Source organism: Arachis duranensis, chromosome 6, assembly GCF_000817695.3.
Source record: "Arachis duranensis cultivar V14167 chromosome 6, aradu.V14167.gnm2.J7QH, whole genome shotgun sequence".
Classification (NCBI taxonomy): domain Eukaryota; kingdom Viridiplantae; phylum Streptophyta; class Magnoliopsida; order Fabales; family Fabaceae; genus Arachis; species Arachis duranensis.
Window position 1 is genome coordinate 107,608,057 of NC_029777.3, and position 8,272 is coordinate 107,616,328.

Consider the following 8,272-nt stretch of genomic DNA (forward strand, 5'->3'; position numbering starts at 1 on the left):
TATTTTAACATTAAATAAAAAAAATCTTACTACTATTAATATGTATAACAATTAATATATATTGATATTGAAAAATAATCATACTAAAATTTTATATTTAATATCAAAATATATATATTGATATCAAAAAATTAATAGTAAAATATAAAAAAATGTTAACAAAAATTTTGGTAAAATCATAATTTAATAATTAAAAAATGATTGAAGGAAATTTTAAAAAAATAATTTAATTATTAAATTTTTTAAAAAATATTTTGATAAAAATACAATTTAATCAATAAAAAAATAATTTATTAAAGTGTATTTTGGTAAGCAAAATTTAATGACAAAAAATAAATTTTTCACTAAAGGATATTTTTATAAAAAATAATTTATTTTTTAAAAATGAATAAAATTAATATTAGTTAACATAAAAAATTTAAAATGGATTAAATAGGAGGTTTTTTAAAAATTAGAAAGGAGGAGAGTATCATTTTAGCATCTCGCAGAGGAGGGGAGTGGAATTTTCTCTTTAAATTATAGTACGTAGTTAATGAGAATAATCAGGATAATAATTTTTTTTTAATATCACAACTAAATGGTCCATTAATTATATTCAGATCAAAAGTAAAATTTAAATATCAAATAAAAAGGGGTATTTATATCCTCCTTAGACAGCAACATTTATCATATACATATATCTTTTAGTTACCAAAAAAAGTGAACTTTGAATATTTCTTCTTCGAATACTATAAGAAAAGATTCGATAACGGCACTTTACCTAAATCCAAATAGAGAAACGACCACCATGTAAAACCACTGTGGCTGCTGATAAACTTGGCCACACTTAAAGATTCAAAATCCCAATCCCTCTATCCACAATATTTTACTTTAAGAGAAAGTACAAAGAATCAATGTATGTATTATATAATATATATATAAAGAGAGTTAAATTGTAATTAAAATTAAATTATAGTTAATTAATTAATTTTAAATAATTTTTAATTTCAAATTTAAAATAAATTAGAATTACAATCAGTTACATCAACACACAAATTTTTTCTCTATACAGTCTTATTTTCTCTTTTCCTTTTTCCTCAATTCTTCCTATCGTGTGCAGAAGTCACCTCCACCATTACCTTTCGGTCGTGTGCGTTGTTCTCACCGCACCGCACCATGGCAGCAACTCCAACCAACACTTTTTTCACCGTCCTAAGTCCACCTAGGGGTGAACGCGGATCGGATCAGATCCAATATCCGCAGTTTTTAAACTTGGATCCGATCCGATCCGTATATTTACGAATCAGATCGGATATATCCACAAAACATAAAAAATATTTTTAAAAGCTTATTTTTATTAAAAAATATCAATATAATTTATTTTTTCTATTTTTTTAAAATATGGTTACTTTTAAAATAATATTAAACATACTTTCCTTAAATAATAAATTAAAATAATACAACATATATGATAATTATTAGTTGAAATAAAATATAAAAATAATATTTACTTATTTATTTATTTATTTTTGCGGATACGCGGATATGCGGATCGGATATACAGATGATCCATGAACACCTCTAAGCCCGCCATGAGCAGAGGTCACCCTCCACCATTACCTTCCGATCGCGTGAGTTGTTCTCGTCGCACCGCACCATCGCAGTGACTTCAACCAGCAACCAAATGTTCATTTTAGTATGTATCTAGATGGTTAATTTATTAAACAAAATGGATGGTCATTCTACGTATATGATACCACTTATTGATTACATGATTATCTTTACGCACAAATGTCGGATATTATTGTCTACATATAATTGGATGTTCACAATTACTGTACGCGTGGATGGTTGGTTTTTGGGCGCGAGAAAGTTCACTGGTGCAGTTTGCGTTCGCCACAATGATTCAACCAGGTCACGGTCGAATGTTTAGCCGCGTTTGGTGCAAAGCACTTCCTTCCTGCGAGGGGGTAGGAGCCCAGTTCGGGTCGGAAGAGTTGCGCGCGAAGACTAGGCTAGAGTTTGGGTTGGAAGAGTTGCGCGCAGAGACTGGGCTGCAGTCACGGTGGGATGCGATGGCGATGGTGCGAAGGAGTTGCTGCCAATGAGGGAAGATGCTCGCGAAGAAGGGTGAGCAATGCGGGTCTGTCAAGCGCGGATGCAGATTTCAGCGCACATGACGGGACGACGTGCGGGTTCTGCGAAGCGAACGGGAGGGGTTGGGGTGGAGTTACCGTGAGAGGAAAAGGATTAATGGAAAAAAATTAGAATTAAAAGTAAATTGGTAGTAGGATAAATTAAAGTTGAACAGGCCATTTAAAATTAGAATAAATAAGAATTAATTTATTTTGGATCAAATAAACAGCCTATTATAACTATTATATAGATATCTCATTGTCTCCTTAGCAAAATTCCTTTACTTTATTTATTTTTGTGACTTCACTCTACAGGCACACAATAAAAGCAGGTTTATTAATTTTTTCAGAGTAAATTCATTATGTGAGAGTATCATTTTTTTGGGTAAGATGAGATCTCTAGTATAATAGTTATGTAATTGTTAGGCCTAGTAATTGTGTAGTTAGTTTAGTTAGAGCAAATTAATTATTGTAACAGAGAAGAGAAAGTTAGTTAGAATGCTTCTTCTAGAAGATTAACAAGAATCAAATACCATTTATGATTAATATGTAAATAAATTATATAAAAAAAATTATTGAAAAATAAAGTATAATGATTGAAAAGTCTCTTTCTTCGGTCATGGTTTTTCAATTTTCACAATAGTATTTTTCATGAAATTCTTTTTCTGTAATTCTCTAGAACTCACCAAATTAAAGAATAACAAGTTATCATTATATGTTATGTGTGAATATATCAAAAATGACATATAATTAATATTATGTTTAAATTAAAAAGAAAATCTTCCAAAGATACATCAAATAATTTTTTTTTTTTTTTGGCCATGATACATCAAATAATTAATATAGGGCAACTTTATTCATGGACCCCCATTGCATTCCATCCTGAATAAATAGCTGTAAATCACCAAGTCTCCAAAATCTCCTCATCAACACCTCACCCCACTCATCATTTTTATTTTGTCTGGGTTTTAGGTTTTAGTTGGCCGAGTAAACCATCAAAAATATTTTTGAATTATCAAATTGCTGATCAATTATTCTTTAAATTTATTAACGATAAAACAAGTTTAACATATTTTAAAATACAATCAAAATATTTAATTATTAAATATATATTCTCAAAACACTTCAAAAATTAGATTTCGAATATAATTTTTATAAGTATGACTAAAAAATATTTTTTAAAAAATTTTAGTAATTTTACTTTGATAAAAAAACTTTAGTAATTTTATGCTAAGTAATTTTTTTTGTAATTATTTTTGTGTAAATAACTAAAAAAAATAAAAATAAAAACAAAATTTAAAAATTGAATTTTGATCATAATTTAAAAACTGTTGACCCAATATTATGGTCCAGGTTCTAATAGGCCAAAAAGGCCCAATTCAAAAATTAGCTTTTACTTTCCATCCGACTCCGTCTAAAGAGGTCGTGTTCGACATATACTCCTTTCCAAAGAGGTCGGGCTTGATAGATAGCTGGCAGATAACACATATTTAAATAAGTAAATACCCCTAAAATCTCTCAACTTACTTCTAGGAGTAATATCTTAAGAACCCTAAGATAAAGAGACGGTTATCTACCTTCAGAAGTGGAACTACTCTAACGTAGTTATTGGATCACCACTATATATACCCTAACTCTCCTGAAGTATCTTTAAGTTCCAATATATTTTAAACCTGCTTACCCATTTGCTAACTTAGACATCGAAATATCACAAATCGGAGACTACCTTTCATTGATGCTTGAGCCAATCATACAAACCCAATCCATTTATTTCAAATTATCCAGATAACAGAAACCATACTTAATTTTTACTCTAACTAAAATTACATCAAAAACGTCAAAAAAAAAAATGTTATGGACAATAATAATATAAACGATTCTAATTAACCTATCTAAACACACACAGCTGCAATTGCATTTTTTTTTAATCTTCTCTAAATACAGTCTCCACTCTCATATTGTTTTCACATTGAGATCTATAATAAAGATTACTATGGCTTAAAGATAAGGTCTCATTCATAAAAAAATATATGAACAAAGTTTAGTTTCGTCATCATATAGTGTACTTCTCAATTAGCTAGCCATACACATCCATGATTCCATGGCCCAATTAAATGTTATATAATTAATTAATATTTCATCATCATTGCATCATAATAAGTTAATGACGTGGCATGCGTATTAGTCAAAAAGTTTTTTCGGAAAATCTTTGCCAACTTAATACTCCATCTCTTATTCTATTGTTACGTTTACTTGATACTTCCATCATCACCAATATTCATTTGCAAATTTGGCTACACATAAATTAAACCTTTTTACTTGTGAATTAGTTTTTCAGCAATACTATGTCATTTAAGTTATAACTCGTTAGCAGCAATTTATGACTCTTATCTTTATTTTTAATAAGAATTTTATTATATTTGTTTAATAATGTCCAAAACATGAAAAATATAATATATGATATTTCTCTTAATTAATCAAAAGTTAAACTCGAGTTCCATCACTAATAGAAGAAGCATATCATGGACAGCTTTAAAAAAAAAAGAGATTAATTTCCTTACCTTGCAAGTATAATAAACATGAATAATAGCTTTGATTCTACTATTCTAGGTTTATCTTTTAAACAAAGATTCTGCATGCCTTGCTTTCCACACATAAAACTAATAAGTTGAGTGATGAATTAGGGGGAAAAAAAGTTTAAACTTTAAATTCAAATTTTTAGAGGGGTAAAAACAAAAGTAACTATATTCGAAAAGGAAAAATAAAAATATTATATATACATAAAAAATCAATCACAAATTAACTATTATGTATTTGTGTATAAATACATAAAAATTATTTTTTTTAAATTTATATAATATATTTTAAGATGTATTTTATACGAAAAATTGATGATTTGGGACTGACAGATTTTTTATATGTGAAGAACGATTGTAAAAAAAAAAGTTTTTTCTTTTTAATTTTAAATATAGTGGAAAAAAAAGAATAAAAGAAAAAAAAAACCCTAAGAAAACAGTTAAAACAGTTACTTCTATGGCCTTATCTTTTTTGGGCAACATGGTATATATAGCCTTACTTGAGAAAGAGGAAAAAGGAAAATCTATCTAATAATGTTGCAAAAAAACAAAGAGAATACTAAATATGCTCCAATATTTATTTTTGGGGTATCAATATATGCTCCAATTATTGGTATCACCTTTTAGATGATGTGTGCAAGCAATGCACCCATTCAATTATATTGAAATCCAAGATTCAATAATTCATATACCCACCACACAAACCATATAAATTGTATTGAACCCATAACATTCCATTCAAAATTATATTATTAATCAAAACTAAAATATCTATTGTTGTGTCGCCATTCGCCAATGAGGTTGGAGGCCACATTGACCAATATACTCTCTCTGTTATCTTAGTAGCTTCAACTAAAATAATTTCAAGCACGCAATGTTACTTACAAAGCCACACGCAAGTTGGCTACATTATAATAATATATTAATATATAGAAAGGAACACTAATTTTTGTTTTTAAAGATTTTCAACAAATATGTTCAATTTTATTATTTTATGTCTCTTTTAATTTTTATTTAAATATATTTTTAGCGAGTAATTTCTTAAAGGAAAAAGTTAAAGTCAAAGTAAGTAATAATCAACTATATATATTGTTAAACATAGGTTTTTAAGATATGTTTTTAATTTCCCACCAAATTATATATGTTACTGTTACGATGGGTAACTGGAGATTAATGAACTGCGCTTATATGGTTGGCCCAAATGTCAGGAGGAGGTGGTCTCTAATTTGGTTTTCGTCTGGAAACCACCTTTCAACTTGTGTGTATGATGGAATAGGGGGTGGTACCTGCAAAGACACTCCAATGCCTAAGTCAACAAAAGGTTTAGTAGTTTTGGAGAATATTTGAACTTAGAGATACCTGAAGAATGTCAATATATTTATAATGGTGAACCAATAACCACTGTCAGATTAGTTCTACCTTTTAAGGTGTACCATCCATTTATCTTATGAAAGTTGAGATATGACTTTTGAAAGTAGGTTGAGAGATTTTAAGGGCATTTACTTATTTGAATAAGTGTTATCTGCCATCTATCATTCGATCCCGACTTTCTTGGAGTAGAGTCTGTATTCAATCCAATCTCTTATAAGGAAATTGATTGGTAGCGAAGGTCAATCTTTGGATTGGGTCTTTTTTTTGTTTATTTGGATCTGGATCCTAGTATTGGGTTAGGATATGAACAGTTACATAAGAAAAAATTCTTATATTCTTATAAAATAAAGTATATATTTTTCAAAATTTTAAAAATATTCTTAATTTATTTTATTTTAATTTTATTTAATAAATTTTCGATTTCTATTGATTGTATTCTAACAGTTAAATTTTTAAAAAATTTATGACTAATTTAACTATAATGTTTGACAACTAAAAAATAATGACAGAATTTTGTGTCTACTTTTTTGTGTTAAAAATTATCTTTATGAAATTTTTTAAATAAAACTAAAGCAAAATTAAATTTAAAGAGTTTTTTAAAATTTTTAATTTTAATAAATTTTAATGATAAAAAATATATGTTATATTAGTGTTTAAAAGTCTTTAGTCCGAAGGAAATTTCACTTGTGCCTTCGAGAAATTTTATATCCATAATATATAAAAAATACTTTACCTATCATCAACAACCTTGCGTCATTAGAAAAATTACATTGTTTATTATATAGTTCAATAATGTTTTCCTTTAGATGCAGTGTACGTTTCATTTGAAGATAGTGTGTGTCTTAAGACTCAAGTCATAAATCATAATCTATTTATATATTTGTTTTTTAATTTATTGAAAACTGAAATAATTAGAGAATAGATTAATTAACCACCTAGCGATGGATACTAGATTTAGTTTTGATGTATTAATTATTAACATACATTTTTATAGTTATTAAATTATGTAAAGTTATATTATTAAAGTAGGGTAATAGATCTTCGCTCTTCTTAGATCACAGAGACCAATTTCATTAAGTACTTAAGAAACTTACAATATAAATTGTGATAAATTAACTAGGACAAATTATATTATTAAATCAATTGAGATTTAAAATTATACAATTATAACAATTAAAATTTATTTATACATGTGTGTTTTTTTTATATAAATTTCTACGAATTATAATGTTTTAACTTTTTGCATATAATGTATCTTAGATATTGTAATTTATGTGTAACACATCTAAAACATAAGATTTATGAAAAGAGAATGACGAAGTAGAAATTACTGTAAATTATAGTGGTTTATAGAAAAAAAAAGTATAAATCAAAATGATCAAGTGATAGTTTATACTCTAAATATTATGTTAAAAAAATAAAAATATAAGTTTTTTTAATAATTTATGTACTTATATTAATCTATTTATTACTACAAAATTTATCAATTTATTACTACAAAATTTATCAGACAAATAACTAATTTATTACGAATTATAAGTTTTATTTATTATTAATTAATAAATTATTATATATATAAAATAAAATTTAAATTTCTAATATTTATTTAAATAATCTAATAAATTAACTATTAAAACAAGTCAAATTAATTACATAATTTTTGTATTTCACGAACCAATACTTATCCTTTTAGGTGGCAGATAAATTCAACATTACATAAGCATAAATCCCAACCATATAAACCATCCAATGAACACAACAGATTCCATGTTACTTTTGGTCGGCCAGCAATGGATTATAATTAGATTCCACCACGCAAAGGAAAATATCTACATGCTATTGGGCCGTCAACATTTGATTCCCATTCAGCCCGGCCCACATGTTGGGCCCACCATCAAATCATACTATTAGATTCAACCGTCTAGCACACTATAGATGGCAAGTTGGACAGCTATACTTAGGATTTATAAATTATTTATTAGATACTCATACAAAAAAACCAATTTGAGTTGGTCAAGTGGTCAACTCACTCGTCTGCTTTAGCAAGTATCGGGAGTTCGAACCCCGCCTTGTACATACAGTAACCCATTAGTCAGCGACAGACCCTTAAATAGAGCTCAGATCCGCGACGGATTAGTTCTTAACCTGTCGGATTGGGAGATACCATTTGGGTAAAAAAAAAATACTCATACAAAAATAATATATATATAT